Source organism: Schistocerca piceifrons, chromosome 6, assembly GCF_021461385.2.
Source record: "Schistocerca piceifrons isolate TAMUIC-IGC-003096 chromosome 6, iqSchPice1.1, whole genome shotgun sequence".
NCBI classification, from domain to species: Eukaryota; Metazoa; Arthropoda; class Insecta; order Orthoptera; family Acrididae; genus Schistocerca; species Schistocerca piceifrons.
Window position 1 is genome coordinate 290365816 of NC_060143.1, and position 13904 is coordinate 290379719.

Genomic DNA, 13904 nt, shown 5'->3' on the forward strand with positions numbered 1-13904 from the left:
TTCTTGGGTACACCCCTGTGTAGGACATGTGTGGGTGTTGGTGGCTTATCTGAGCAATGGTGGTTGTCGGAAGAGTGGGATATTATGTTCTCTGAGTGGACCTCCCGGTCTGGTTATGATAGTGTTGATGGTGTAATGTGGCAGAGAGGATGCACTGGATGTTGTTCCATGCTGGTGCTTACATACTGTGTCTGTGTCTGTTACAGGCAGAGAGTAGTGTGTGATAGTGTCTGGCTGACATGTGTTTCACATTGTGTGCACAGACTTTCAGCATGTATAGCGTCAGTTCTATATGTCATCTATATTCTGATGGCTCTGCATCTATTACTAATCAGTGCCGTGTATAAGCTTTTCTGGTTCCGGTCAAGTGCTGTTCTATCTCTGTACAGTAGTAGAAGTGTGACTCCAATACCTAGCTACTCCTCGCGGCAGCTTCCCCCGGTGTATGGCATATGATTATAAACAATCAGTCTATTAGTCAAAATCGGTGGTGTGGCAACATCACATGTCTGGTGTGGGGGAAGTTACACCCTGCCAGTGGGTCAGGGCTCAAACTTTCCCCACACTGGGGGCTCGGACCCTGATTACTCGTCCAAGTAATATATTGAGGAGGGCACTTAGCCATTGCCCTGAGTCTTTGCGGCTGCGAGTGCAACGCCCACGGGGCTGATCGCTCAGCATCAGAATCCATACAGTGAGCAATGCGATCGCGCATAGACTTTCAGCATGTATAGGGCACTTGTTTTTTTTTCACTTGCTGCTCATTGTTTACTGACCCACCTTCTAAATGCTCATGGTGGGTCGTATTATGCCTCTTGGCCACTGTGACTGGGTTCGGGCCCAGGAGTGGCTAGTGTGTCACCTCCCCTGTTCTCGATCCCACTCACACTGTTGCCTGTGTCCCGCCTCGTGGAGGCGGCCTTTTGCGCTATTTGTTCATTTTTTGTACTCGCTGTGCAAACTTTTGAATACAATTACAAATAATATAAATATGGAAATGGAAGACAATTTCGTTTTGTATTTAAGAAGAAGTAAAAAGAAAGATAGGAAAGAATAGGATTGAGAATTACCCACCACCTATGTGTGGGTGGCAGTCAGGGTCTTGGAATGACCTACAAGACGCTGGCCGCCACTCACAGTTCACATATATGCTAGCATACTTAATTAACTTAGTACTAGTTCCTTAGTTACTGATTTTATTGTTTACTTGTCCAGATGTGATGGAGTGATTTTGATTTTATTTTGTTCTGTGCGACATTAGGTGCTTGGGAGTTGCATAGTGAAATATATTGCCACATTTGGTACAAGTCTACACATGTGTGTGCTTGTGTGTGTGTGCTTGTGTGTGTGTGTGCTTGTGTGTGTGTGTGCTTGTGTGTGTGTGTGCTTGTGTGTGTGTGTGCTTGTGTGCTTGTGTGTGCTTGTGTGCTTGTGTGTGCTTGTGTGTGCTTGTGTGCTTGTGTGCGCTTGTGTGCGCTTGTGTGCGCTTGTGTGCGCTTGTGTGTGCTTGTGTGCGCTTGTGTGTGCTTGTGTGCGCTTGTGTGTGCTTGTGTGTGTGTGTGTGTGTGCTTGTGTGTGTGTGTGTGTGTGCTTTTGTGTGTGTGTGTGTGTGTGCTTTTGTGTGTGTGTGTGTGTGTGTGCTTTTGTGTGTGTGTGTGTGTGTGTGCTTTTGTGTGTGTGTGTGTGTGTGCTTTTGTGTGTGTGTGTGTGTGTGCTTTTGTGTGTGTGTGTGTGCTTTTGTGTGTGTGTGTGTGTGTGTGTGTGCTTTTGTGTGTGTGTGTGTGTGTGCTTTTGTGTGTGTGTGTGTGTGTGCTTTTGTGTGTGTGTGTGTGTGTGTGTGTGCTTTTGTGTGTGTGTGTGTGCTTTTGTGTGTGTGTGTGTGCTTTTGTGTGTGTGTGTGTGCTTTTGTGTGTGTGTGTGTGCTTTTGTGTGTGTGTGTGTGTGTGTGTGCTTTTGTGTGTGTGTGTGTGTGTGTGTGCTTTTGTGTGTGTGTGTGTGTGTGTGTGTGCTTTTGTGTGTGTGTGTGTGTGTGTGTGTGCTTTTGTGTGTGTGTGTGTGTGTGTGTGTGCTTTTGTGTGTGTGTGTGTGTGTGTGTGTGTGCTTTTGTGTGTGTGTGTGTGTGTGTGTGTGTGCTTTTGTGTGTGTGTGTGTGTGTGTGTGTGTGTGCTTTTGTGTGTGTGTGTGTGTGTGTGTGTGTGTGCTTTTGTGTGTGTGTGTGTGTGTGTGTGTGTGTGCTTTTGTGTGTGTGTGTGTGTGTGTGTGTGTGCTTTTGTGTGTGTGTGTGTGTGTGTGTGTGTGCTTTTGTGTGTGTGTGTGTGTGTGTGCTTTTGTGTGTGTGTGTGTGTGTGTGTGTGTGCTTTTGTGTGTGTGTGTGTGTGTGTGTGTGTGCTTTTGTGTGTGTGTGTGTGTGTGTGTGTGTGCTTTTGTGTGTGTGTGTGTGTGTGTGTGTGTGTGTGCTTTTGTGTGTGTGTGTGTGTGTGTGTGTGTGTGCTTTTGTGTGTGTGTGTGTGCTTTTGTGTGTGTGTGTGCTTTTGTGTGTGTGTGTGTGTGTGTGTGTGCTTTTGTGTGTGTGTGTGTGCTTTTGTGTGTGTGTGTGTGCTTTTGTGTGTGTGTGTGTGTGTGTGTGTGTGTGTGCTTTTGTGTGTGTGTGTGTGTGTGTGTGTGCTTTTGTGTGTGTGTGTGTGTGCTTTTGTGTGTGTGTGTGTGTGCTTTTGTGTGTGTGTGTGTGTGTGTGCTTTTGTGTGTGTGTGTGTGTGTGTGCTTTTGTGTGTGTGTGTGTGTGCTTTTGTGTGTGTGTGTGTGTGCTTTTGTGTGTGTGTGCTTGTGTGTGTGTCAGACCAGTTCCTGCTCGAGAAGTGGTGAGCACCTCCCAGCTACGTGGCGACTCAGCCTGGATGGTGGTTTTCCCTGATCTACGTTAAGTATCCGTCGGGTTGGGCGTAGCTAACGGGAACCACAATTAAGATCCTTCCATCCAGGCTGGGTGTTGCTTCTCGCCAGGAGGCATAGGTCCATGTGATAGGTGCCTAGCTTCTAGCTATTTCTCGATTTTGTGCCTTATTGTGTGCATGTGTGTGTTCTTGTGTGTTAAATGCTGTTCCGGTTCCTAGACTACTCACACACAGGTCGCCACAATGGGTCGCCGACATGACTCATCTCAACATCTGAATCATCGCCTGAGGTGTTGGTGCAGTTATCCGTCCCATGGGCACTCTGTGGTCTGCGTCCCCGCCTTGCCTCCTGTATGGTCTGTTGTTCAGATATTCTGTATACAGGGTCCTAGAGATTTCGTTGGTTGGTATATTGAGTTTGTCGCATAGGTCCGGGTCGCGTAAACTAGTGTATATTTCATCTTGGGTGTTCTGCCATGTAATGTGTAGTGTATGTCTAGTGTTGGTGCATTGCCTGCAGAATAGGACAGTGTGTTCTGGGGAGGCTTCATCCCTGCATGTACATCTGGTAGTCTGTTGCAGACTCACGCGGCTCAGGTGCGTGGGATAAGGGCTGTGGCCTGTCAGAAAGTGTACCATACCGTGGCTAGGATCGATATGCTTTAGTTTTAATCGTTCTTTAATGTCAGGGAAGAAGCTATAGACTCGTTGGCTCTTATCGCTGTTACGACACTCGCTCTGCCAGGTATCCACTCGCCATGCTTTGAGTTGACGTGACGTTGCATATGGTACACCAGTGATCTGCCAAACCTGGTCAAGTTTCCCCATCTTAAGCCAGTACCTTGCCGCACAGTATCTTATAGTTATGTCTATTGGGAAGATTCCCATCACGACGCAAAGTGCGTCGACTGAGGTTGTGTTGAAGGCCCCTGTTAGTCGAAGCAGAATGCTTCTTTGCCCACGCCGTACGGCGGTTCTGTTAGTGGAGAGGCTTAGTCTATGGGCCCACGTGCTGGCAGCGAAGCATAGTACTGACTCGAAGAGAGCGCAGTGATATGTCCGTGTGACTGACAGTGATAGTCTGTATTGTTCCGAGTCTAGCCGTGCCAGTTTGTGCAGTATTTTTCTGCTGTGTGCGTGGATGTTCGTATGTGTTCGTGGAAGTTCAACCGTTCGTCTATGTAGACACCAAGGTAGCGTGTTACTTTTGATCTCTTAATGTTCATGTCTCCGATTTTGACTATTGGATTCCTATGCAGGATAGCCTTTAGCAGTGTGTATGTTGTTTTGTTTCCAGCTACCTTGAGCTTGTTGTCTGTGCACCATTGTGTTATTGTTTTGAGTGTATCATTGGCTCTGTCTTCTAGCTGGGCATGGTTGATTGCTGACACTGCCACAAGCAGGTCATCAGCGTAAGCGACAACTCCATCTATCGTATTGTGCTCCTCAAGTAAATGTAGGAGCGGTTCTATCATTATGTCCCACAAGATGGGGCCGCAGATCGACCCTTGCAGGCAACCTTTAGTAATGCGTTTGATTACTTTCTTGTCGTCCATATGCCAAGCGACTGTTCTGTCCCTGCAGTAGTCAACAAGACTGTTGTACAGTGATTCCGGTACCTGCAGGTGTCTGAACCTCTTAAAGAGGGCCGGCCACCATAGATTATTAAATGCACCCGAGATGTCTATCATGATGGTTAGTGTGTATTTTGCTGGTGTATTGTGTACGATTTGTAGTGCTTTGTTGATTGCATCATCAATTGAATTTCCTTCCCGAAAGCCATATTTATGTGGTGTCATTCCCCGAAGTGTGCGATGTGTTTGGAGTCTTTTACAAAGGAGTTTTTCCTGTGTTTTGGCGAGTGTGTTGATGAGACATATGGGTCTGTATGATTTTGGTTCTGACGGGTCTTTGTCTGGTGCTTTCTTGATGATGACTGTCCTAGAGGCTTTCCACACCACAGGCACACGGCCTAGCCTTAAGGCGTCGTTCAGCAGTGTTGTGAGGTATGGGGTGATCTGTGGTGCAATCTGTTTAAGTACCTCAGAGTGGATACCATCTGGTCCAGGAGCTTTCTTGTTTTTAAGTTCTGAGATCGCTATCGCCACCTCTTCCTGCGCAAATGGGCAGGTGACGGTTGGTGTGGTGTAAGCTGTGGTAAGTTCACATCTCAATGCGGCTTGTTCTGGTGTCTGTGGTGGCGATGTCGTCAGGAAGGAGTTTGCCCAGCAGGTACTCTGCTGTGCTTCTCCAGCCTTTTGTCATCACCCCATCACCCCGTCATCCTGTCTTAGCATTCCCAGAACTAGTGGGTTCTTGATTTTTTTTCGGTCGCGATCTTGTAAGGTTCCCCCAATATGTTTAGTTGTGTTTGTCTTGCTATGTGGTCATTCCATTGGTCCTTTCTAGTCTTGTTTAGTTCTTGTTTGTATTTGTCCTTGGCAAGCCGGTATTCGTGTAGTCTTAATTGTCTTTCTCTGTCCGAGATTGCCCTTTGGTAGAGTCTACGTTTGTGTCTGGTGTCCTGTTTGAGTTGTGTTAGGCGTGCAGTCCAGGGGATGGTCTGCTGTTTTGTTTTGTGTGATGTGGGGATGCAGGTGTTCTGTATGTGCCTGATAATTTCTGTTAACATGTGTGCTCTATAATCAACACTGCCTGTGATGTTCTGCAGTGAATGTTCCTGTATCTTGCGTCTTACTGTGTCCCAATCTGTCTTATGAAAGAGTGGTTGTGTTGCTGTGTTGTCGTGTGCTGTCCTCTGTAAAGTCAGTGTGCTGACGTTATGGTTACTCATGGTGATGTGGTCGTGCACTGTCCAGTCTTGTATGTAGATGGTCGCAGCGCTATTTACAAGGGTGATGTCTATGTTGGACGAGAAGCCGTCATGCCCTATGAATGTTGGATGGTGTCCTTCCTCGTTAATTACGTGCAGTCCGTTTTCATGTATTATGTCATTGATTATTCCTCCTCTGTCGTCGGTTCTGTTGGAGTGCCATGGAGTGGATTTTGCGTTAATGTCTGCACAGATTAATAATTTTTTGTTGCCAGCGTGTTGTGCAATTTGTCTAATGGCATTGCATGCGGATGGATGCAGTGACTGTATTGAGCATAAATCGATGCGACGACCCATGTGTCGCCCCAGTGCGTGATCTCCACTGTGGCAATGTGTTCTGTGCAAAGTTCCGTGATCTTAACCGGGTGGATATCTTTGTTTAGGATTATGACTGACGCCTTGCAGCCTGCCTTACCCGATATCGATACCGCGTGGGGGGAGATGTTGGTGATGTGGCCTCGTTTGGTATATGGTTCCTGTATATACAGGATGTTGCAGTTAAGGTCACTCAGGACCTCAGGACCAGACTAACGTGTGTACTTCTCATGGCATTCAACTGAGCAACCCTCAGTTCGGATGCTTCACATGGACGTAGCACTTACTTCCGGTTTGATTGAAGTCAAAGTAGGTCCTCCCATAGGCCGTAACGTGATCTTTGTATAACTTATCGAGATCAAATTTTTCCTCTCTGCGGGCGCATACCTGCAGAAGTAGGTCTAGCAGACTTTCTGAGTCCGTGGGAATTTTTTCTGTTTTCAGAATTATTCTGTCTGTCTGCTATGTTGTACGAAAGCAGACTGAGTTGCCATAAGGGTGATATAGTCTAATGATCATCTTTTGCGCCGTTTCAAAGAGCTCCCTTTTTTCTAATCTACTTAATTTTAGGTTTAAATTTACGTTATTATAATTAAAATCGCTGTTGGTGGTAGCGGGTGTCGGCGTCTGCGCCGTCTTGGGGTGTCGTGGCTGAGTGGCAGCTGCACGTTGCCCCTCGGCGATGGGTGCTTTGTTGATGCTGCTGTTGATATGCGCAGTAGGAGCAGCCGGTGGTGCTGGTGTTCCTCTTGCTGACAGGGACTTCGGTGATGAGAGGGTGCTGGTGTCACCAGTGGAGGGCACTTTTGTAGCACTGGGTGGTGGAGGCACCTGTGGTTGCCATAAATGATCGTCACACGATAATTCTTTTCCCACACGTATTAGTTGTTTCGACGCCTTGGATATTTCTGTCACTCGTTGGTTCTTTCGGATGGCGCTTCGCGTTTCACAGGGGTGGTTGTACTAGTTTGATGATTATGTACGCTACACTCATTGGTGTAAGGACAGCGGTATATGTCATCGTCGTCTTGTGAGGGTGTGTCAGTGTGACATATCATCCGTTTATTTTGCACATAGTGTTGGGTGTTGTCAGTGTCTTCGTCCTTCGTCTGCGTGCCGGTCTTGTTGGTTTGGGTGTCTGGTACGTCTGTTTCTTTGGGGTTTAAGGTCTCACCTTGTACAAATCTGATAGGCTTTATGCACCCCTCGCATTTTTTGGTGTCGTAAGTATGGCGGCACGCTGGATTAGATATATAGTCTTGGCTCTTCGGCATCATGCTTTTGTGATGTTGCTGTGGTTGGTCATGTGTGTCATGGTTGTCTTGGTTGTGTGAGGATGCAGTGCTTGTTACTATTAATGCGTCTTAAAGTTCGTCAATTCTGTTCATTAGCGTCGTGTGGAAAGTTATCCAATGTAGGATTTGTCTCTTCATTAGTTTGGCTGCGTCTGATGGTATCTGTCCTGTTAATGTAAGGTCGTCTATGAATTCGATGGTTGCATAGTGGCTGTCTTCAGGTTCGTGTTGTGTGCCAGTCGTGGGATGTGGCCGTCATTGGGGTAGTCGTCAGGGAGTAATTTCTGCCTCTTACGCCCAGTTATGGCACGCTGGTGATTACGGTTTATTGTCGAGGGTGACTTGTATGGGTGCATCTGTGCTTGGGTTGGTTTGTGTGTCCCACCGGTCGGACTTGAAGGACGGTTAGTTTCCATAGTCAGTGCTATCGATTAGGCGGTCTAGGAGCTGTTTGTATGTTTGGCAGGCACCACCCTTGCTTTTGTTGCACCTACGGTTCCTGTTATAACAGGGGATGCAGTCAATGGACTCCTTGGCTCGGCACTCGGCGCGTTTATGGCCCTTCTTACCGCACCTTGAGCAGATGGCGGCTTGTTCGGTGCACCCTTTCGTTGTGTGACCAATGTCGCAGCAGTTGTAGCACTGGTTCACGGCTGTGTAGTCCCTGACGGTTAGGGATTGGTAGTCTATATACACCTTACCCTTTTTCGTTAAGAACCAGTACAATTTCGGTGATACTTCAAGGACCTGATGGTTGTATTCCCTGCCCTTCAGTCCTGTGTGAAATCTTATTTTGACCTCGCTGTCAGAGTCGTCTTTCGAGAAGTCGTCGCTTAAATTTTGTTCGTACAGGCACTCTTAAGAGTTTTTTGTCCGTGATCGTGTCGGACACCCGGTAGATCGCAACTAAGGGCTTTCGCTTTCTAGGCCCTTCGCAAACTGTTCAATTATCGTAGGGGCGTTGCGCCATCACGCAGCCGGCAGAGGCAGAAACGTGCTCAAAGCGATACGCCAACGTGGTGCGTCAGAGGCGACACGCCGCAGTGGGCGGATCAACTGTTGACGCTGCCGGGTGCCGGTTGGTACTGTACGGTGCGGCCCGGTTACACAGGTAAGTCGGCCACGCAGTCCGCTCGCGCACACACAGATGGCGGGCGGGCAGCTCCCGTGCGCTACTGCCTCTCGCGGCAGGACGCGGCACTACGCGCTTAGTACGCGGTCCGCTTGCGCACCCACAGATGGCGGGAGGGCAGCTCCCGTGCACTGCTGCCTCTCACGGCAGGGCGCGGAACTACGTGTCGCGCTTAGCAACACCGCTGTGTGTCGGCCAACGCACTCAGGCCTACTTACGGCACTTCAACGCAATGCGCTCCGACCAGTGCCTAGCGACCTACTTGAGGAACTTTGCGTTCCGTCAACGTGTTTGGCATATCTGTTTGTGATTGTCGTAATTTCCTAAAGATGCCTGTAGGTAGTTCACACGGATTTAATGTTGTTGGAGTGTATTGCTACCTCACAGGCACTGTTCTGGTCAGCTGACTATGGTAATTACTTCGGTAAAGCGAGGAAGCCTTGTAAATTTGTCGACTTTACCTCTCGGCTAATAATAAAGGAAAAAGTGATTTAGAATTTGAATTCGGTTCAAGTTTTCTGTTAGTAACTTCCGTTCATTGTTACGGTTGTTTGAAGGCTGGTTTGAGTCAGATCTATTTAGTCTGTTTCATGGGAGACGCAAACATATGTTAGTGGTAGCCTAGCATATGTCCCTTACTATTTCCGTCAAAATTGAAGTTCCTGAGATCTACTTTTGACAGAAGCTTCCCTTCACTGTTCTGCGCTTTACATGCAGTTTCGGTGGATATTTGGCCGTTGCTGAGTGAAAAAAGTCCTAACATATGTTGCGATCTTGACTCGTCACATGCATGATTTCTTACTTTCCATTTATTCGATGCACTTCACAGCCTATTATTAGTATTGTTAGTATCGTCAATTGTTCCTGTGTGTGTTAGTAGTGTTTCATGGGTGTTAGTTGCTGGTGAAACACCTTTGGTGAGGTCCACTGCGAGTCCAGCTCGTGGCAGATACGATGTCACGTTGGTGCACTATTTTCCCACTTGAGCTTGTGGATTTTTCACAGCACTGTATCACAACACACGTAATTGATGTTTATCGCTGTTCTGATGCACTCGTTGACGTGATTTTCCGCGAAAAAACCGATACGAAAACTATTATGGCAGGAGCGCGCGCGGGACACGTCCGCTCCGCTCGGCTCGGCGGCGGCGGCGGGTATAGGGACAATTTTTTTTTTTTTTCCCCCAAATTTATGAAGCATACATAACCCACTTTCTAACACTTTTGAGTGGGCGTATTAAGACTAACTATCTCTGCTATTAGCACTACAGAAGTGATTTATTAATGCATGCATACTATCTAATTATTAAGCAGCTTTGCCATATGTGAATTTTCGGCCTCTTAGCCTCTCTGGAATCCTGCCAGAGAGTTTCCCGTCCCTAGACACGTGGAGGCGGGCCGCTACTACTGGAGAAACCACTCCATTTATACTATTTTTATTTCCCCCACCACCATACTGATCTAACTACAATTACTAGCTTCTGTGAGTCAAGACTTAAACAAACGTAGTATATACATATTTACAATTGCGCATAAGATCTGAAGCGCATTTACTCTCTCCCAAGGTAGGCTCGCTGGACCTCCCTTGAGATTTTGTTTACCAATTTTGCGAAATTGCTGAACAATTCGCTTTTTGTCAATATTTCGTTAATATTTCTTGTTCGCAGAAGCTGCCTCTTTACTGAGACAGCCTGTTCGTATATTGGGCACTCGAACACTATGTGTTCTGGCGATCCTTCGTGGGCACCATATTCACACTCCGGTGTTGCCCTTTTCCCTATTTTATGCAGGTACATGGGATAGGGACCGTGTCCTGTAAAGAAGTGAACTAGGCCCTGTGAGGGCTTCATTATCTTGTTCTTTAGTCTTCCTCTAACTGTGGGTAGAAACCCGTGGACTCTGCGGCCTGTAGTGGACCCATCCCATTCGTCCTGCCAAATGTCAAGCACTTTTCCACGGATGGCTTTGACGCTTACCGGAGGAATGCCCATTATGTTTTGCACCATTTCGATGTTCTGTTTGTGCAGCCAGTAGAAGGCTGCGTTCTGCCTTATTATTAGGTCTAGTGGACATAGACCCATAATTACCAATAGTGCATCTGTTGGACTTGTGTTGAATGCTCCAATGCATCTCAACAGAACGTTCCTCTGTATTCGCCTGACAGCGGCGGCAGGCCGCACCAGAGTGGATGTGTGCCCTACTATTGGTGCCAATATACTGTTGTGGTAGATGTTTATTGCTTTTGACGGCAAATGAAATCATCTTTGTCCAATTGATGTTATCTTATTGAACAGAGCTAAGGACTTTGTCGTCATTTGCTCAATATGCGGAATGAAACTTCAATTCTCATCTAGACATACCCCTAGGTAACGGGCATATCTCTGTCGCGACACTGCCTGGCCATTAATTCTGACTGTTAGGTCCCTATTTAACTTGCCTTTTAAGAGCATGTATTGCGATTTTTGTGGTGCAATCGACATTTTATTCTTCTCACACCAATCTGTTAACAGACAAATAGCCAGTCGTGGTCGGTCTTCGATCACAATGTGTCACCTTCCACTAGAATTACGAGATCATCCGCATAAGCAACGCCTCCCGGAACTGCAGTCTCTCCCTGCAGAACGTTCAACACTGATTCCATGTTGATATCCCAGAAAATGGGACCACACACAGATCCCTGGGGACGGCCACGGGATACTCTCTTAGATACGACGGCTCCAGGAGCCGTTATTTTAGCGTTTCTTCCATCACAGTAGGCCTCCAGACGGCCATATAGCAGCTGTGGACACCCAATCTCTCTTAGGCGAGAGAAGAGTGCCGGCCACCACCACAGGTTATCGAAGGCCCCTGAGATGTCTATCATTATGCTCAGAACATACTTCGATGTAGCTGAGTGAACAATCCGGCAAACCTCATTGATCGCGTCCTGAGTGGAGCGACCCTTTCGGGATCCGAACTGCCTATCACTCATGCTGTGCAGAGTTCGATGACTCTGGAGACGGTCAGCCAGCAACTTCTCAAATGCTTTGCCCATTACATCCAGCAGACAGATAGGCCGATAGGATTTCGGCACCGTTGGATCTTTAACAGGGCCTTTCCTGATAATTACAACTTCTGCAGTTTTCCACTTTAGTGGATAATAGCCCCTTTGTAAACAGATGTTGTAAATACGACTTAATGCCGGGGCGACCAAGTGTGCAAGTCCCTGTAAGATCTCCACAGGGATCCCATCAGGGCCAGGCGCCTTCTTTCTTGCAAAGGTGTAGATGGTTGCTTCTACCTCCTCTGCTGAGAAAGGGCACACGTTTGTATCGTTAAGATACAGAATCGAGAGCGCCTGGCGTATTTCCCGCTGCTCGTGCGAGTCTTGGTCTTCGATGTCATCTGGCAGTAATGTGTCAAACAGCAGTCTTGCTGTTTCTTCCCAATTCTTGGTCGTGTCACCATCCCCAGCACGTAGTGTGTACAACATCATGGGCGATCTAATTTTTTCTCGAACGATTTTGTAAGGAACTCCCCAAGGGTCTGTTCCCCGCTGATCGTTCACAGATCTTTCCCAGGATTGGCGCCTTGTAATATCTAACTGATCCTTGTATGTCTGCTTCAGACGACGATAAATACGCAGATGGTATTGTCGTTCGTCGTGGGCAAAGCTCCTTCGATAGTTGGTTCGCGCCCTTCTGACCGACCGTTTGAGCACAGTCAATTCAGGGGTCCATGGGGTGGACTCCCTGCAGATGTATCTCGCTATTCGAGATACAGCCAGTGTGATAGCCGTTTGCACAGAGCTTACCAGCTCCTCCACAGCTTCATCAATATCACCTATGTCCTCCCCGAACTCAGGAGGACTGAACACTTGCACGAGTCGGTCCCAGTCTGTCCGCGCATAGTTGAACCATTCCACCCACTCGCCTGACACATGTGCGATGATCGTCACTATTTCAAATGTTATACAGTTATGATCACTGACAGTCAGGTGTCCTCTAACTTGCCAGTTATGGACGTGGGGTGCTGCCCTCTCGCTTGCTAGTGTGACATCAATGTTTGATATTGCACCCGCCCTCCCTGAGTAGGTCGGGGGGTACCCAGGCAAGTTTAGTACATGCATGTGAGTTTCCATTATCAAATCAACAAGCTCCGCACCCCTACCGTCCTGTACATCACTGTGCCAGAGTGGGGACTTAGCATTAGCATCAAGAGCTACAATTATAGCCTGCCCGGCTAAAACTCTCAGTATCCAATTCAGCTGATCAAGATAAATCTTGATGTCATGTCTGAATTGGCAGTAGACGTTTGCAACGTACATACTGTAAGACAACAAATTAAGTTGTACAACTGTAATATGCTCAGTACAGAATTGATTTAATATCGTAGTTTTAATAGTTTTGTTCAATATTATGATTGCACTCATGGGGTTCCCACCCAAGGAAACCACCTGTGCTGTTGCGGGAAAGCCAGGGACACGACCCGTGCAGCAGTTCGGTTCTTGTATCAATAGAACATCTATTTGTTCTTGTTCCGCTACTTTCCTTAGCTCATGTGCAACCATCTGGCTGTGCATTGCATTGACTTGTACCATTTTAAACATCCCCATAATCTGTTCTTTGTATAAGTCTATCCAAGAACATTCGGTGGGTTGGACAATCTTTAGGTCCACCACACTTGCGGCCTCGTCTTCTGCATGGTACACATACTCCTGCTTTGTCCTTATTAGGATAGCCTTTCTTAATATGTCCAGACAGGCCACAATGGCCGCATATGACATCGGGTTGCGTACAATACTTATTTGTATGATTTACATCCTGGCACTTAGTGCATCGTGGCACAGCCAGATAATCTTTTATGCTCAATGTAGAGTAGCCAACATACAACCGAACCACTCTCGTTAGTAATTTCCAGAAACCAGGCGAGACTTCTACCACATGGTATACTGTTAACGTCTCACGTGGACCTACTTTGAAGCGTAACTTGAACTATTCATCAAATTCTCCTCTTGAGATGTTTACATCAAAATTTTGTGTGTATATTGAGTCAAAAAGATTGTCTGCTGACATGAATGTAGGCACATCATACAGACACATCAAAGGTCGACGCTTGCGAGGAGGTTCACACTTCACTTTATTACTTAATTGTTCATTGTTTAATATCTTTTGACAGTCCTCTTGTGAGGCCGTTTCTACTATCAGCACATTCTTTGCAGTATGTACATTATTTATCTTTATCTTGTCCTTCTTAGGATGAATGCACTTCTCAAATGCTGAGTTAACAGCTTTAATGTCATCGCCTGATTTAGGTTTTATAAACACTGTAGGAGCAACTTTTTTGATGTTCTCCTGTATGGTTTCTTTTGCTGTCAGTGCCTTGGCAACTGGGGCTCTGGCAACCGCAGCATAAGTCCGAGCCGGTTGACCTATGAGTCTTTCATTTCCTTTTTCTAGT